A 19,541-nucleotide genomic window follows, 5' to 3' on the forward strand; every position below is an offset into this window, starting at 1 on the left:
AACATTGTTGTCTGTATGTGAAAAGGACAAGGCTGCAGGGCCGTGAGGATAACAAGAGTTCCCTGAAACACAAACGTAGGCAGCGCCAGGAAGAATGCCCGGCTCCCTCCCGAATGTAGCCTTGAAGCAGAGCTGCAGGACATCTAATCATTGCACAGCTGCCAGCCAGTCTCGTTATATGGTAGAATATGTTAGAATAATGCCGCTAAAGGCTTGAATTCTGCTTTTCTTATGCCCCCCCCCTTTGCTGAGCCCGCTAGAGCATGTCGGCTCCCAGGACGCGAATAGCACCTGATAGATAGCAAGGTCCGGAATGCAACTCCCCCCGGATGTGGTTTGCTTCCAAGAACAGAAGCGCCGTGTTCTATTCAACAACTGAAAGATGCCTTTGCACTCACAAATTGCAAATTGTTACTAGAGTAGATGTTTGAAGGTGTCATAGTGGTCGGAGATGTCCATCATCACACCAAGTTCAAAGAAAGGGGGGTGTTAAACATGTCATAGCTGATTGTTTGATATGCATTTTGTATATATGTAACTGATGTACGTAATTCATGGCTCTTGCGTCCCTCGAGGTCTAGAGAGACACGTCGCGGAGCGTGAGACCGAGTTGGCCAACTGAGACTTTTGCTTTGCAATAAAACCCTAGCTTTGGGAATACAACCTCGTGTCTGGCGGATCTATCGTGTGTGGTGACTCGCCTTGTTTCCATAGATGTCAGGGTCCCCTAGGGGCCCCTTTCAAGATGGCGCCCGAATAGGGACCCTCACCCACTTGTTCCATTGCGTAACGTTGTAATTGAGGAAGGCAGAGAACGCCGAGGACGGGACGATCAAGCCGGGATCAAGAGGTTTTCAGGGCACCCTGTAAAAGTGATGAGACTCCTTTGCAGTTCTGCACACATCTGATCCCTGATCGACATGCCTGGCTAGAGAACAAGGAGGCGAGGGTCCCGAAATGAGGCGGAAGCCAAGAAACGCAGACACAACGTCCTTTGGTGCGTCAGTATACAGACGACTTGATTTTTATCAGGTGAGTCATTCCCCGATTCAAAGTATCCTGATATTGGTTGAGAGTTGACTTTGCAAAATCAAACGCCCTAGGTAAGGTTGATTAACCAGGGGGAAGGTTGAAACATGCCTGGGGTATTGTCCACCCTAGCGGGGTTTTTCCGCTGTGGTAGACAATCTTTGGAAGATGGCCAAATTGCACCACCTGGGGGAACGCCGGCGTATGAGATGTATGTGAAGTATGGAGTGGGTGCGAAAATATTCTGTGAGACTTGGCATAGGCAAACCAGAAAGCAACAAGACCATCAGTGGCCCAGATAGCGAGGATAGATAACCTGGAGGTTTTGATGAGAAAGAAAGCGCATCCTGCAGCATTTGAGACTATTAAAGACTGGAGAAAGGAAGCAATGCTCCAATTTAAAAGCAGAGCAAAGCATGCACGCTGGCATAAATCGAAAGGTGAAGTAGCGGACGAGGAGGAGTGGACTGAGAGTCTAAGAAGGGCAGGTAGGCGTGACCAGTTGAATATAGAAAAGATATACCCACAACGAGAATTACACATAGCAGATGAATTGATAGAAAATATATTGACCCATACAAAACAAGGCCCAAGATCAGAAGTAAGACCAGACACGTCAGTAGCTATTGCCCAGACCCCGCCCGTAGCTCAAGCTCCCCCTCCGGTAGCTCAAGCCCTCCCACAGCTACAGCCCCGTGCGCGTGCGCGTAACACTTCCTATTAGCCAACCAGGCCTACAACAGACACTCCCTGTTCCCATTGTCCCATCCGCACCTCCCGCCTCAGGCACAGACTCGGTACCGTCCGTTCCTCCCGGGGTTGAAGTTGAAACCGCGGGTGCAAGAGGTGGGACTGACCAACGGGGGTGCACGAGGGTAACCCGCAGCGCAATCGGCAAAGAAAGGAAGGTGGAATTGCAGCAACAGGGAGAGATGTATATAGACGGGAATTATGGGACGGCAGCAGTGGCTTCGATATATGACTTCCGTAGAAGCAACGAAAGACAGGTAGTGTTGGAATGCATGGGTGAATATTTGGTGAAGAAATGGAAACAGCTAATTGGGAAATTATCACCGCAGCGATTGTTAGATTTGAATGCCTTAGCACGCTGTAGGGAGAGGGATGAAGAAGTGAGAGAACATGTATATAGACTTTTTGAGCTTAGAGATGAATTAGATAATGATTATGTCGAAATGTTTACTGCACCTGTCAAGAGTGTTTACTACACCTCCGTACAGGAGTAGGGATATCGGGAGACCTGGGAAGGGGGAAAAGGGGTCGCATAATGAACGGCAGCAATTACCATCGCCGGGGCAGAAGGAGATGGTGAACGAATTATCGTTGCTAAAACAGGTGGGGGCAGACTTGAAAGAATGTCTAATAAGAACACAGGTACTATTGCAGCAAGTAACAGGACATAATAGAGGGCGACCAAATCAGTGTGCATATTGTAAGGAGGAAGGACATTGGCGAGCGCAATGTCTGCATCTACAGAATAGAAATGGGTCTGGTCAGAGGAGACAGCATAGAGGACACCCAGGAGCAAATGGACCAAATAGGAATAGTATGCAGCAGCATCATAACAACGGAGGTAATCAAAACCAAGGCCAAAACCAAAATGCCCCAAACCAGGGACAGCAAAATCAACAATATGGAAATCAGAGTGGGGGAAATAGAGGGAAGAGTGGAAATGTTTTCGATACACAGCCAAACACGTATTACAGTAATAGTAATGATTACACATCGGACGATGTGTTATTTCCCCAATAGGACAGCCCAGGACAGGGGTCGGAACCAGTGTCTATTCCCGTGAATCAGAGAGGACCCTACGTAGAAATGAGAGTCAGGAATGAGAAGCACTGCTTTCTTGTAGATACAGGAGCACAGAAGTGTTCAATAGACCTCACTTGGTTCGGGATATACCACTGTCGGGGCAAAAGAATATTTCCGTAGGGTTCGCAGGTACACCAGTCATAAACCCAGTGTCCAAACCAGTCCCAGTTACCATAGGACCATTTACTGAACATTGTCCTTTCCTTCTAACAGAAAATTGTGGAGAAAATTTGTTGGGATTAAACTTGTTGAAAAAACTAGGTGCTGTTATACATTGCACGGCAGACGGAGTGTTTCTAACGATATGGCCACACGATGCCCCTGTGTCAGAATTCATGTCCGAAGCGTTACCAGGGGAACTAAGTAAAGTACCAACCTGTATTTGGGCAATGCATGACAACGGTGTAGGATGTTTAAAGATAGTGCCAGTAAAGATTATTTTGAAAGAAGGTGTTACCCTACCGCGAATACCCCAATACAAAATTTCGGTTGAAGGTGAGCAAGGATTGAAGAGTATTGTTAGGGGTAATCGAGGAAATCACAGGCAGTACATGCAACAGCCCGATTCTTCCAGTTTATAAAAAAGGAGGTAATGAGGTACCATACCGTTTCATATTTGATCTACGCGCATTGAATAAGGTACTAGATCCGCAATTTCCTCTAGTGCCAGACATCACTACAATATTGACGATACCTGTTTCAGCAGAATATTTTAGTGTAGTAGATTTGAAAAACGCATTATTTAGTATTCCAGTGGACAAGGACAGTAGATATTTGTTCGCGTTCACATTAGGAGGACGATCATTTACATTTATGCGGATTCCGCAAGGTTACACGGAAAGTCCAAGTATTTACAGTAGAGCATTAAAAGGACAGCTAGACATGCTGGAATTTACCGTGGGTTGTGTACTCTTGCAATACATAGACGATCTATTGCTAGCTGCAGACACAGAGGAGATTTGTAAAGAAAGCACTGTATTACTACTGTCAGACCTAGCGGCACATGGCCATAAAGCTAGTTTGAGGAAATTTCAGTATAATCGAAAGGAGGTGGCTTATTTGGGCTACCTACTTTCGAAAGGAGGGAGAAGACTAACACCAGAACGCATAGAAAGTATTTCTTGTATGCCTATTCCAACGACACAAAAAAGGAGTCAGAGCCATAATAGGCATGGCTTCATATTGCTGACAATGGATTGGAAATTTTGCGTTAATTGTGAAACCATTAGTGAATTTAATTAGAAAGGATGCGGTTATGCCTTTGCAGTGGGATGAGGAATGTCAGAAAGCATTTGATGGATTGAAAACTGCATTATGCTCGGCTCCAGTTTTGGGTACGCCGAACTATGAGAACATTTTTAGACTATTTGTGTGTGAAAGTGAAGGATGTGCTGGACCCTGTAGCGCGCACGCTACCGCGATGTTTGCGATCTGTCGTGGCGGTTGCCACGTCAGTGAAACAAAACGGAAGGAATGGTATTGGGGCACACTTTGATTCTGATGGTGCCACATGCCATAGACGTTCTATTAAATAGGACACAGACGCAACACCTCACCTCTGCTAGATTGACAAGATATGAGATTATTTTGTTTGCACCCCATATCCAAATTATGAGCTTTGAATCCTGCAGAATTAATGCCACTAACCATAAAAGAAATTGGGAAGAATGAATCACTCCCCCACTATTGCTTAATGGTCACTGAGGAAGAAACGAAGGGAAGAGTTGATTTAAGTGATATTCCACAGAAAGAGCCGGATGGAGAGTTATTTTGTGACGGCTCATGTTTTAAATTACCAGATGGCACGACAACTGCCGCATACGCTATCAATACCCTAGAGAGTGTTGTAGAAATTTAAAAAATCCCCTATAATTCAGCACAAGCCGCGGAAATAATAGCATTGACCAGAGCCTCTGAGATTTCTGAAAATGTGAATGTGAATCTATATACTGATAGTCAGTATGCTTTTGGAGTAGTTCATAATTTTGGTCGTCTCTCGGCTGAGGGAGGGTTTCTGACATCACATGGCGCCAGAATTCAACATGGCCCTTTGATTGTACGATTGCTGTCTGCACTCACGTTTCCAAAGCGCCTAGCAATAGTGAAATGCGAGGCACATAAAAAAGTTACATGTAAAGTAGGAGAGGGAAACGCGTTTGCAGACAGAATTGCGAAACAAACTGCCACTGATTTGAATACCAAAATGATGACGGTTCAGACAGAGGAAGTACCCTGTATGATAGAAAATGGAGTTGCCACTGTCAAAGAAATGCAGGCCGAGGCTACGGCCGATGAAATACAGGGATGGGCAGAGGGATCTGCTGAGTTGGATCTGGAAGGTTGTTGGGTGGACAAGGGAACTAGAAACTGGATGTTTCCAAATTTGTACGTGACTGCAATGGTCACAATGGCCCACAGCCCTACGCAAATCTGTGCGAAGAAAATAATACAGCACCTTTCTGCAGTTTGGCAGAATGTAAACATAAAAAAGAATGCAGAGAGGTTGGTGCAGAACTGTATCACGTGTTTGCAACACAATGTAGGGAAGGGAACGGTGACTCCAACGGGCAGTTTTGGCCAGCCCTCAATGCCATTTGAGGTAATTCATTTTGATTTCATAGAGATGGAGAGGTGCCAAAACTTAAAATACGTCTTGGTGCTGATCTGTGCAATCAGTAAGTCGGTGGAGGCATATCCTTTGAAAGTCTGCACAGCAATGAGTACGGCAAAAGTAATGTTGAAGGAGTACTTTTCCAGATTTGGCTTGCCCCGAGTCCTATGGTCTGATAATGGGCCGCATTTTGTGGGTGCAGTGATATTACAGATATGTGCTGGTCTCCAGATTGATAAGAGATTCCATAGTTCAAGGCATCCGAGTTCTGCCCGTCTTGTGGAAAGGCACAACGGGATTCTTGAATCAAAGATTAGCAAGATTTGTGCGGGAAGCAAGTTAAGTTGGGTGGATGCATTACCAATAGCACTATTATGCATGCGTACGTCTGTACAGGCTAAAACTGGGCTCTCCCCATACGAGATCGCAATGGTGCGCACCTCAGCCAAAGCGACTAAGTGAGATAGAACATCCTGTGCTTAGTACTTATTGCGGCCTTTTAATGCAGAAATTGCGTTTGATTCATCAGCAGGTGCAGGAGGCATGATCAGTGAGATACACCGGTCCGGGGCACGTGCTGGAGCCAGGAGAGTGGGTGCTGCTAAAGAACTTAGAAAGAAAGCCATCATTAGCACCCAGGTGGCGCGGGCCCCATCAAGTACTTTTGGCAACGCACACGGCAATACGGGTGGATGGAAGGAAGTCGTGTATCCATGCCACCCATGCCAAGAAGATTCCAACTGCACTGAAAGACTTGCCTGGCGCTGATGACCGGAAAGAGACGGCAGTCCCAGAAACGAAAGAAACTGTTGCCAGTAAGCAGCCACCTAATCTGCCAAAACGAGAAGTGAAACTCGAAACAAAGCCTGAGACGATTGCCAAAGAGGGGGGAAGGGCAAAGCGTGCCCCAACGTTGCCCAGCAGAATCGACATCACTGCTGACCGACGCAAAATCTGCCTTGCAAATACCAGCAAAACCAAATCGTGTACCCCTTTGGCGCCCACCAGCACTTGCCAGCACACCAAAAAACTGATCTACATCATTGGCGCGGCGCACACCAGCACCTGCAGTAGCGCCACAGGCTGACATCAAGCCTGAATCTGAAAGTGCACCGGCACTGTTCACGGATCATACGATACCAGGAGCAAGGCGATACAACCTGCGGCCTCGGAAGACAAAGTGATCCGCAGTTCTTTTTGGTGTTTGTCAACCTCTGGTTCAGCTCATGGATGGAGAAGGAACCAGAGGTGTAGAGGAGAGAAGCGTGAGAATTGTGCAAGTCGGACAATTCAAGACTCGCGGCTCCTCAGTGCGATCATAAAAAGTACATGTGTCCTGAACCAGAGCGGACAAGCTGGGCACACATGATACTAAGGCGATAAGATAACTGATCGAAGGTCCTCTGAGCAGTATAAGAAGGGACAAGTGAGCTCGCCTAAAAACGAATAATCAAATCCAGGCTAAAAAGGACAGGCAGAACTGAACTGTGACAATTCCATTGAACTTATTAACATCGGAGCAAGCGCGACGAAGAGAGATATCCACAACGAACTGTGATAAAAAAGGACGGCGAGAAACCGCCTCCTCCTGCACCACCACCGCTGAGAATGAGTCAATTATAAAGACTATAAGCTTAAGAAAGACGCATGGTAAAACAAATTGTATGCTGGTACTAACGATAATAATGCGCTTTATGAGCGTGGTAGCACCAATATCGACAGCCCTAATATTATGGTGGGTAGAAACAATACAACCATTAGAAATGTTTTTACCAATAATTGATATATCCACTACTGAAAGCCCGGTTCAGGTGATCACTTATACCCTACCCCCAATGGAAGAAAAACACAGGGAAGGTTTTGGAAATAACACCTTACTGCTGATAATGAACATGACACATGTAATCCTGAAGAAAACAAACTGCTGGGTATGTGCCCATTTACCACAGCATGCTGGGAAAGGAATAGGGTGATATGTGCAGCCATTACCATTAAGTTCTGCATGTAGTGCATCTTTAGGTGCAATGTTCTATGGGAAATGGAATGAGAGTAATACTGGTCAATTAGACAGAACCAACATGAATGAGTTTGAGGAGATAATTATGAAGCCTGTGGGTTGTTCCATTTTCCATAAAGCACAGGGATAATAGCCCCAGAGCCCACGAGGAAAAGTACATGAAAGATAACACGACAAAATAGACGAGATAGATTGTCCCCACCAGATAAAACATCTGTAATGATGTTTCGTGTAAGAACAGAAGGGGACAAAGATGCAATCCCCCCATCTTACACAGTGAATTATAGCCCAAGAACTGTCCCCTTTTGTCTAAAAAAGAAAGGCTCTTTTTTAGTCGGAACATATGCTGGTTGTATGAATACAGTGGTACTAAATTGGGAAATGGAACCAGTATACGTAGATGATCCAGTTTATTTTATATGTGGAGAGAAAGCATACCCTTGGTTGGCTAGAAACTGGGGAGGTACATGTTACCTAGGGCTACTGTTCCCAGGAGTATTCCTCTTAGAAACAGCAGCCATGGCCAGATTATCCAGAACTAGAGTCAAAAGGACTGACGAAGGTGTTTTAATAGCAACTGATGTAGCAAAATCATTCATTCCATTCTTAGGGCAGATAGTGAACTCCTATAATATAAGGCAACTGTCCAGAATCCTAAAGAATACAATGAACACAACAACAGATATATTATTTAACATGACGTTGGAAGAAAGAGGAATCGGGTTAATGACGCTGCAAAATAGAATGGCTCTCGATGTGATCCTGGTTGATCGTGGGGGAATTTGCAAAATAGTGGGATCAGCATGTTGCGTTTATGTCTGACTATTCCCCCACGATCTTTGAAGCAATAAAGAAAATGCACGTTCTAAGCTCTGAACTCCCTACTGAAGAAGGGAGCTGGGGAATAGGATCTTGGTTTTGGGGAATACTACGATCTTGGGGATGGAAGTTGATCTCAATATTAGTAGTGGTGTTCGGAATATTCCTAACGTACTGTTGTTGTATACATTGTTTACCCATAGTTTGCGCTGAGGTAACTGAGGGATGTACGGAAGGATGCATACATATGATAACAAAGAAAAAACAACCTCATGATCGAACTAGCCCAGACCCAAATGAGATGAGAGCAGCAAAAGAGTTGATGGCAATAGATATTTATAAAGACAATGATGTCCACGATAGCATGCAAGACTCAGACATAAGTACTTCAGATTCATCATCACTAGAGGAGGTTTCAATAAATAGATGAGACGTTTGGCATACGGCCAAAGGAGGGTTTGTCAGTCTAGAAATACGGATACCTCTACTTTGAAACCGCAAACGCATTTTGGTGGCCGTGGGCCAACCGTCTCATGCACGATATGACAAAATATAGGTTTTCGAGTTTGCTAATGAACGGTCATTTTGATGTAACAAGAATCGAAATTTTGTTTTCGAACCATTGCTCATTGCTTTCTGTTCCTATTGCTTCGCAGTATATTTTCCGCTTGCACTGCTCGACTGTGAAACATTGTTTGTATGTGAAAAGGACACGGCCGCAGGGCCGTGAGGATAACAAGAGTTTGCTGAAACACAAACGTAGGCAGCGCCAGGAAGAATGCCCGGCTCCCTCCCGAATGTAGCCTTGAAGCAGAGCTGCAGGGCATCTAATCATTGCACAGCTGCCAGCCAGTCTCGTTATATGGTAGAATGTGTTAGAATAATACTGCTAAAGGCTTGAATTATGCTTTTCTTACAGCCCCTCTTTGCTGAGCCCACTAGAGAATGTCGGCTCCTAGGACGCAAATAGCACCTGATAGATAGCAAGGTCTGGAATGCAACTCCCCCCCGCCCCCTGTATGTGGTTCGCTTCCAAGAACAGAAGCGCTGTGTTCTATTCAACAACTGAAAGATGCCTTTGCACTCACAAATTGAAAATTGTTACTAGAATAGATGTTTGAAGGTGTCATAGTGGTCGGAGATGTCCATCATCACACCAAGTTCAAAGAAACCCAATAAAGGGGGGTGTTAAACATGTCAAAGCTGATTGTTTGATATGCATTTTGTATATATGTAACTGATGTACCTAATTCATGGCTCTTGCGTCCCTCGAGGTCTAGAGATACACGTCGAGGGGCGTGAGACCGAGTTGGCCAACTGAGACTTTTGCTTTGCAATAAAACCCTAGCTTTGGGAATACAACCTCGTGTCTGGTGTATCTATCGTGTGTGGTGACTTGCCTTGTTTCCATAGACGTCAGGGTCCCCTAGGGGCCCCTTTCAAGTCCCTGCTACAGGCAGATGTAAATGCCGAGAGGCTTGAGGTTGAAGGGAGTGACCTCTCGGCCTCACCCCGTGAGGGACGAAAGTGGGGGGAGATGATCCCTGCCACTCGTCAAATTGAGCAGAGAATCTTGAGGAAGTGAATAGTGAAGTGGAGGAACTGGGGAAGTTCAAGAGTCAAAAAACACTGTCAAGGAGGAGCATGGAAAAGGCGAAAGTCCAATAGAGACCAAGATTTGCAAGTTGGGACTCTGATGGTGAAAGGGAAGATGATAAAGTGTTTGAGGGTCCCGCCTCTAGTTCCTCATCTTCATCAGTGTCCTCCTCCGAACACTCGAGTTCTATGAGAATGAAGGATTGGAGGGAGGCCTTCTTGGAGTGGAGGATAAGGCGCATCTTCAGCAGCTCGTGATGGCATCATTAACAACGTCGCTAATGCCTTTCACAAAGCTGTATGAGGCTATTAATAATAGCCTTCAGGATCAATCTGCATTAATTGCAGGTGTGATCAGTAAATTGGTAGGGCTGGCAACCCTGGCTAACAGAGTGGAGATGAGGCTAGATAAAGAAGCTGAAACCTCTGCAACCTGGCAAAATCGATTATGTGATCTTGCTTGGCGTGAAACAATGAATAAATCCTTGAGGATGGAGGCTCTACTCCAGGATTGTAAATGGATGAGGACCCACTTTAAGGATCTCCAACGAAGAAAAAGCTCCAGTCGAGAAGCCTCAGTAATGGTGGTAGACCAGCCTGTATCTCAGGAGGTAAATGCTGGGGACGAAGTAGAGGTGGTGGACCCGGATGGACAAAAATCGGAGAGTGAAAGAAAGTAACATCTTTTTAGTGTTCAAGCCACAAAAGGCGACGGTAGTTAATATCTGAGTGGGCTGGGAAGAAAACCTTCCAACCTAATACAAAGTCAAAATGGCTCCTTAAAAGGCATGGAAAGAATTAACCTTGTTGGAAATACAGGCAAATATTGAACCTTTAAATGCTCCGGAGACGGAGAAAGAGGATGAGGGGGATTCACGCCCGATATGGATCTAAGTGATCTAATAGAAGAAATTGAGAGAGTGGAAGAGGATGAGAGATGGAAGGAGGTGAGCAACTCTGAATGGGAAAATATTGAGAGTCAAATTGACTATGCCCCAATGTCCCAAGCCAAGCTCAGTCAGAACGCTTGTGGAAATATTACACTTGAACTGCCACAAAAGACCTCTGCAGTGTTCAAAACACTGGAAGAAAAAAGAAAGGGTTATTACCAGTTTGCCTCTATTAAGTCTCCAAAAGTATCAAGGAAAGTAATGTTGGAGGAAAGGATATACAGCAAGACTGCCAAGAGAAAAAGGACAGTAAAAAGAAAAAGGATAATCTCAAGGCTAATTGAGCCTTTTCAATTAGCCGGTCCGATACCACAGCACGTGCAGAGCCTACTGACACCGGTTCGAATCCCGGCAGGGCCAAATTCAGCCTTTTATCATTCCGAGGTTGATAAATGAGCACCACACACCGTGGGTAATAATAAGCAGCGCTCAGATACCTGAGGGTTCGTAGCGCTATATAAATGCTAAACTGTTATTATTGTTATTATTATTATTATTATTATTATTATTATTATTATTATTAAGCAGAAAAGCTAAGAAATCTATGTAGAGGATTGTGACTCGATCAAGTATGCCAGTACTAAATAAAAGGAATGTTTTGAGACTGATAAACTGCATTCTGCCGGCACATCAATTCGCCTCAGTGGATATTGAAATTGTAGAGTTCGTGGGTGAGAAAAGAAACAGACTGGGTCATTCTGCACTTGACCTCACAATCCAAGAAAGACTTAGTTCTGTCATTTAAAGAGACATTTCTGCGATTGGGATATGAAATAAGCGACTACCATGCTAAAATCAAAGCAAATTGGAGAGAGGCAACGGTCCCCAGGGTAATAAAGAAGAATATCTCAACTACACAGGCCCAAAAAACCGGGGCAAGGGAAAGGATGGCACTGAGAAATTAGAGGGATGAAATAATTCCTCTGTTTCTAAGGAAATAGCTGACCCCATTTAAATTTACAATTACAAACCAGGAACAAAGAAATGAAAGGGAGTCAGCGAAACAAGAGGCGATCAGGAGCGAGGCGAGTTTGTGGGCTTGGCTGGCGGGATCACTGAATAGTCCTAGGGTGTATTAGATTCAAAATGGAACGAGAATGGGTCCCCTGAAGATTGGCTGCTGGAACACCAGAGGTTTTCGGTCTCTATTTAATGAAAAAGTTCCCGATTTGGAGTTATTTGAGATTGTAGTTTTCCAAGAGACTTGGTTAAGGCAGTTGCCTCAGTGTGAATGCTATTTAGCCTTCCTGAATCCAGCTTTCAAGGGAAAAACAGGCCTTCTAACTCTAATCAAGATGTAATCGGGTTGGTGTGTGACAAAAATCAAATGCCCAAACCCATATGTTCAGAATCTCTTTTTGAAACAAAAGGAGGATCTTCAAAAACATCACTGGTGCTAATTAATATCTATTGGCGAGTGAACATGTTGAAAGAGACTAAACTAATTGACTCAGTAATGAGAACAATTGATAAGTGATGTGTGAATGGGATTAGGCAAAGATTGTGATCTGTGGAGATTTAAACATCAAACTGCTTGATAAAACCGGCCAGCCCTTGAATGAGAGTAAGTGGAAGGAAAGAGCGTGAGTGGATGTCCAATATGAGAATGAAGGAGATGTACATGTTAAATGCCCAAACAAGGAGTGATATACCTGGTCGATCCATATGGAAATGTGGGGAGTGGAGTCATGCATAGACTATTGCTTTGTGTCCGAGAACCTTAGAGAGAAGGTTGAGAGGTTTTCGATTATGCCTCAGAAATTTAGTGATCACGACTTGCTCGCTATCCACATCTCAGGGTAAAATTGGGTAAAGATTTGAAAAAAATGGGAGCGGTTGAATTAGGATAGGGTGGCAATCGGTTGGGATTGAAACATCAAGAGGTGACCAAAGTGTCTTATCGATACATTAATCAAATCCTTGAAGATCCCAATAAAATTGAATATCTGGGAATCCTAAAGGAATTCTGTCATAAAGGTGACCCTAAAGGGAAAGATAACTGGGTACAGAAACATGTGTATGATCTGGAATTAGTAAGCAGGCGGAGAATGATGAGAACAGATATAAGAATTATTGGGAGAGCAAAACTCTAAATCTGAAAGAATAAGGAGAGTTTAACAGAAATATAGAAATTGGTGTAAGAGCTCGAAAGCAATCGGAGCTCAGAATGATGCGGAATGCATCCTTAAAGCGGTGTGTGCCAAAAATTCTAAAAACATCTGAGAACTGATTAACAATGAAGGAGTTTTCCACCAGGCAAATGCCCTCGGTATGGTATCTGAGAACGACTGGATGCAACATTATTCCTCCCTGTTTTCAGATCCAGGTTGGGGACAGGTGAGGAGAGAGGACCCTCCCCACAAGCCTCGGATTTTGCATTTGATGAGCTTGACGCAACTATGATGATAGGTAATCTGAGCTCATCACGAGCAGGGGGGCCAGATGGCCAGATGGCCCGTTTAATGAGGAGTTGAAAAAAAACAAAGAACAGTGGGGGAAACCTTTAGTGACCATGTTTTCCCAAATCATGGTAAATAAAGAGATTCCAGCATCTTGGAGGGAGGCCAACATAGTTCATATTTTCAAAAAGGTAATAGGGCCGAGCCCAGAAATTACCGCCCCATTGCATTGCTTGATTTGATTGGGAAGCTCTTTGCAACTGTCCTGAGAGACCTAAGAATATGGGCAGAGAAAAGTGGGATTTTAGACCCAAGGGAGACAGGGTTTGTAAAGGGGGTAGGTACGGCCCTCAATCTATTCATCATAAATCTCTTAAAAAGAGAGGGCTTTTGAAGCGGGAACAACGCTCTACCTAGCTTTTATGGACCTCGAACAGGCATTCGATGGAGTCACCAGGGGTAAAAGTTGGGCTAAATTGAGGGCTTGGCGGTGGCCGGTTGACTTGGTAGAAGACATGAAAGCCCTGTATACAAACACCTCTGTCAGGATACCATTGTCGGCAAAGGGGCTCCTCTCTCAAAAGATCCACACATTTCGAGGATTAAAGCAGGGTTGTGCTTTAGCACCTCTATTATTCTGCCTCCACATAGATTTGTCGGACTCACAGAGAGGTAAGGGCATTCCCCCCTAAAATCAATGGCTTGGAGGTGCCGTGAATTTTATTTGCGGACGATCTCGTCGTTTTAGATCAGACGCCGATCGGACTGCAGAGGAGGATAGGGGCCTTTGAGGCCTTTCTGAGTGAGAACGGCATGAAAATGAATGTGGCTAAATCTAAAATTGTCACTATGAAGTCAGCTGGCAAAAAGAAGAGTGAGGGATTCACATGGAAGGTAGAGGATATCCCACTAGAAATAGTCGAATCTATGACATATCTGGGGATGACCATAAATAGGAGTAGGAACGAAGTGGACCACTACCAGCATCTACGATCTAGGCTGACAACACTAATAAATCAGGGAAGGTCCTTTCATCGTAAATTTGGAAAATTCACATGATTCCAATAATCTCCTTCTACAAACAAAAGGTGGTGCAAATCTTAACGTATGGATGGCCACACTCCACCTATCATGTTTAGTGTGGGAGAAACTAGAGGGGCTTTTTTGGAGGAAAGTCTTGAGACTCCCAAATGGACTACCAATTGGTGCGATTAGGCAGGAGCTTAAAATGCAATTGCTGGAATCCATGGTGGTGTGGAAAACTATGGCTCTCTATAGGAAATCCACCAAGGGCACTCTAATAGTACCATTTGCCATCTTGGATTCAAGTAAAGGAGGCCAGGATAAACATCTAGGTCTCTGGAGACTAAAAGTAGAAAAGATCTTGAAGAGGAGAGACATTGAGGTGGGAGAGCTGATGAGAAATCCGTCAAAGGTAAAAAAGAAGCTGCAGGCATGGGATTGGATTGGATTGACACTATAAATAAATGTAGGAACAATAAATGAGGGCGCCTACGGATTATCGATAGGAAGGGCCTAAACTCCCTCCCTAGATGCCTGCAAAAATGTCCCTCCCCTAGATACAGAGACGTTTTGCTCAGGTGCCATTTAAACATCCTCGATACAAGAGAGGTGCAAACGCCCAGGGTTGTGAACGCTCAATGTCGATTCTGTAAGAACACTAACTCAGTGGAAACACCCCAACATTTGATAATTGCTTGCTAATCCCTAAAACATGTCAGAGGCACCTTCCTAGAGTGGTATAAGACTGCTGGGGAAACCTTAAGTCCCTCCGTTTGGTGGGATTGGGTTTTAATGGGAGAGCACACAGGCTTGGTAATTGCAGTAATGAAAATGCTGGAATTTGTATTAAACGGGGGGACGGAAAAGAGTGGAGATGGGAATAAGTGGGGATGCCCTGGAAAAAAGGGAACTTGGTAAAGTCATTGTGAGTTCAATCATTGGCCTGATAGTTGGACTTAGTGTAGCCTTGGACTATTCATTTGGAAGTCTTTGAGGATATGAATAAAGGAAAGGCTTGGGAGTAATGGGGTGCTTGGTTTTATAGGACTGTTTTTATTTTCCCCTTTTTTCTCCTTCTGCCTATTCCTTTTTTATTTCGTTTGAGAAGGAGTGAATGGAGGATTAATGTAATGTTAAAGGTTTTTTGTGTCTTTGTTAACAATATATTTGTTCTTGACTTTGAAACCAATAAAAACATTTTTAAAAAACCTGTATTTATTTCTCCTTTTTACACTTTGTGTACAAGAGATAAGGTAGGCGTTAGGTTTTGTTAGTATAGGCCATTTTGATTAGATGGACTCCACTAGGACTGCATTATTTATTATTTGATGGTCGAGACTACTCCCATCTTAGTTATAGGGCAAAGTAGGAGTTTCTCCAACCCAACAATTTCAATAAAGGTTCTACAAATTGTACCCATTGTGTCAGTGTCATACTGTGATACCATGCCTCCCCTACAGTGCTGGAGCAGGGCGCAATCTGTGGCTGCAGCTTGCCGGTGGTGCTCGTCAGTCCTGGCGCAGAGGGTACTCCTCGACTGGGCTAGGGCAAAGCGCGGGGTCGTTCGGCTACTTGAAGTGGGCGTTAATGATGAGAGGACTGGGTCTGGTGGTGCAGACTATATGGATCTTTATAAGAGTGCTGTGGCTTCACTGGCTTTCTGCGGCTGCTGCGGTTTCCCTGACACGAATGAGATGGCATTGCGGGGCACAGGCGGTGATAACACCCACCATTTTAGCAGTATTCTGAGCCCACGACAAGGCTGGATCATAAAATTAACTGCCAGCAGCGATATTAACATACCAGACAGGCTTTAAGCCTGTAGTTTTGCATCCCTGGCCTGCACGGACTAACGCAATGACCAAAGGACGTGGCAGCCAGAAAAACAGGGCAACATGGATTATTTCACTAAACAAGCTCCTAAAATAAGAACTGTGGCAACTAACACATGAGGGTGGAGGCCACCAGGTCATGCAGGAGCCCCTGATTTACAAAAACATTTGAATAGCATGCAGGTTGGATTCATATCAGTAAACCCAAAAACTGGATGATATTACAGGGAGCATTGGGTTGCTGAGAGCCAAGCTCAGCAAAGGGAGTGTGAGAATTAAAGAGGCAGAAAAAAGAATTGGCACCACAGAAGATAAAATAACTACCCTGAAGCTGTCACTAAAGACCTAAAACAATGCCTGCTGAAGTGTGATGACCTAGAATTGCGCTCTAGATCTAATAATACTCTTATTACTAGAATTCCTGAAAATATCGGCAAAGGATCGATAGAGGAATTTGTCGAGGACTTACTCTTGAAGATTCTTGACAGTCTGACCATGTTGCACCACTTCATAGTTGCAGGGGCTCATTTCGTGCTATGACCAAGCCCAAGACTTGTGCGGCCCCATGACCATCAACAGCATGCATACTTGATTACAGAGACAGGTTATTGCGATTAGCTAGGGAGAAAGGGGAGTTAAGCTTTTGGTGCGGCGAAAGATCTTTCTCAAAACAAGCTCACTTGCACCGCCCAGCCAATATATACCATTGTGAAATCTCCCATATATTTCCCCTGATGAATAAACATCCACCAGAGAAAATGTTGCCCAAAGGAGAGTTTTATGACAGTTCAAAATATGCGTATGGGGCATACATGTTCACCCACAGAGGGATTGCAATACTATCGTTTGAGAGCGGCTTTTCCTAAAAACAGCCAACTTTCCCGCTTGAACCCCCAGAAAACCCATCTGTAACATAGATAGCTCACTCTTATTGCTGCCGAAAAATAGTAACAGTGTTATAGAAATGACTACAAGAGCATATGCCTACAGCATCAACTGAATTATGGGATAAATGGGCATGTTTCTTTGAGCCGCTAATAAACAGAGTAATTAACCCTGTTTTGTGGCTGGGAGGCTGAGCAGAGATGACCCCTGTGATCTCAAACCCAGATTTAAGCCACTGTCCGTGGAACATCATTCCAGTGACTGAACTGTATTCCATATTATGTGAGCAGAAAGTTAAGTTGATCAAATTTAAAACAGTTACTTACATTACTTATGTAGATCTATAACCAAGACAATGAATAATGTGAAGTGTACTGTTACAGAATACACGGTCTGAATGTTAAAAACAAACTGTTGACTTGAATTGAATCTGAACACATTTTTTATTGCACATTAAGGTTTGATAACTTGGCTTCGCTGAATCTCTCAAATGTCTAAATAAATGCAGAGACAAACTCTTACAGAACCTACTTGGAAAATTAAATAGCACGTTCTTGATCGTCCAGCATAGATCCTTCCTTATTCATTCAATTTGTTCAGGTGCACCTCCATCCATGACTAAAAGCAGTTGTATTGTCCATTAACGGTACACTACAAGGCCATCTGTTTCTTTTCTTTTGGAAAGTATCCCTTAGGATTTTTGAACTGATCTTTTTCGCACTTTTCCACCAGTGTAGAGAATACCTCATTCCTTGGACCGCCAGACCACCCTGACAAGGGTATTGGGTCAGCCCTTTGAGTCCATGCATAGTGCTGAAATGAAAGCTGTCTCCTGGAAAACCTCCCTTTTTGGTGGCATTAACGTCTACAACTTGTATAAGAATGATCCATCCTTGCCTGCACTTTGCCCACTAGATGCCATGTATGTCCTTAAATATGACATTGACAGAATGAAGGGCTCCGCACGTTCCACAGAACAGTTAGTGGTTTTTGAGTAACAAACAGTTCATGCCCATTTCATAGATCAGGACTTGCCACATGGGCCATGGCAACCATCACCTTATATCACAAGAAAGCCAGTCAGTCACTGGGAGGAACTGTTCATACCCATGCAACAAGAACAGTGTCTTCTTTGGTTGCAATAATGGTGTGGATCTCAATTCCTTTGCAGGGAGGCATCATTGGGCAGTGCCACATAACTTCACCTGGCACTCCTACCATGGATGTTTAAGGGCAAAAAGAGAAGCAATGTTTGGATAAGCTGTGCTACAGAACCTCTGTAAAAAAAAAAAATCTGACCCTCTACCCTCCCTTCTTAGTCATGTGCTGAGAATGCACGTATGAATACTGCTTTGAAATCTCTGAACAATCCAAAGCTGGGGAAGAAGTAAGTTGCTTAGTTCTAATTCTAGTTCTCCAGCATTTGCATCTTTGGTAGATGTACATGCAACCCTGCTTCTTTCCCTTTTGAGGCTCATTAATTGTTCTCATACAATCAGAAAATGATCCCCATGGACGGAGCTCATCAGTTGAGGGGCAAGTAGCCCAAAATGAGGTGGATAGGCAATGCATTGTGGTGCGGTTGTTTAGGTTTAACTGTTGTTAAATTATTACTGAAGATTCCCAGTCTCATGACTGGGAATCTATAGAGTTTGTGACAGAAAGCTATGAAGGCTGGAGAACTAGACTTGCATGTAGTAAATTCGTTTCTTGCTGGGCATCTGGACCCTGACCTTAGTGTGTTAACTAGGTATACTGCTATCTAGCCTTACTGTGGGATCTCAGCGTAATGGCAGCATTTTATAACATTTCAGCTGGATTTAATCGTTTGCAGATGTGGGAATTTGGCAGTAATGGAATCTGGCCTTCATACACTAACTGGGTTTAAAGAAAACCTACATTGCTGTGCTGTCCTTGCCTTGCTGTGCTAACGGGGATAATGAAATACTGTAGGAACCTACTGGGATTAAGTGTATACGTTATTGTGCTAACTGCCAATAATTAATTATATCCTTACTTTGCTAACTGGATATAGTGGAATCATGTGCTCTGGTGGTAACTAGTTGCAATGGAACCTGTGACTATTAATGGCGCTGGGCATAATAGTGTTTCGCTGTACTGTGCTAACTGGGAATAATGGAACCTAACACTGTTTTCCTAATTGGACATAATGAAATCCGCCCCTGCTATGGCAACTGGCATAAATGAACCTAGCACTTAGTTACTGCCATATCCTTGACAATATTTAGTACCTGGGAGTTTGATGGCAATACCTGGTAATATGGTAGTAATACCTGGTATGTGATTAACATAGCATATTATGGTAATAATTTACATATAATGACAATCCTTGGAGATACCATGAGAATGACTGGCTAATTATGAGTGTTCCCTCTGTTGCAGCATACAGTGCTTAGACAGGATGGCCCCATAGTTTGCCTATTGACTATCGGAAGGATTGGAGTGCCCTTTATCAAACCACAGATATCCTTGTGCACCCTTTACATACGTTTACCACTTTGTTACCAAGGATGTGGCCATACATCC

The 19,541-nt window shown here is 44.0% G+C and overlaps 1 protein-coding gene across 5 annotated transcripts in view; it reads left to right on the forward strand.

The window, feature by feature from the left end:
* The window catches only part of MMAA (metabolism of cobalamin associated A), a 300,742-nt gene that overhangs the window by 74,437 nt on the left and 206,764 nt on the right, over window positions 1–19,541 (forward strand). The window lies entirely within an intron of this gene.

Source organism: Ambystoma mexicanum, chromosome 6q (assembly GCF_040938575.1).
Source record: "Ambystoma mexicanum isolate Mex_15411 chromosome 6q, UKY_AmexF1_1, whole genome shotgun sequence".
Classification (NCBI taxonomy): domain Eukaryota; kingdom Metazoa; phylum Chordata; class Amphibia; order Caudata; family Ambystomatidae; genus Ambystoma; species Ambystoma mexicanum.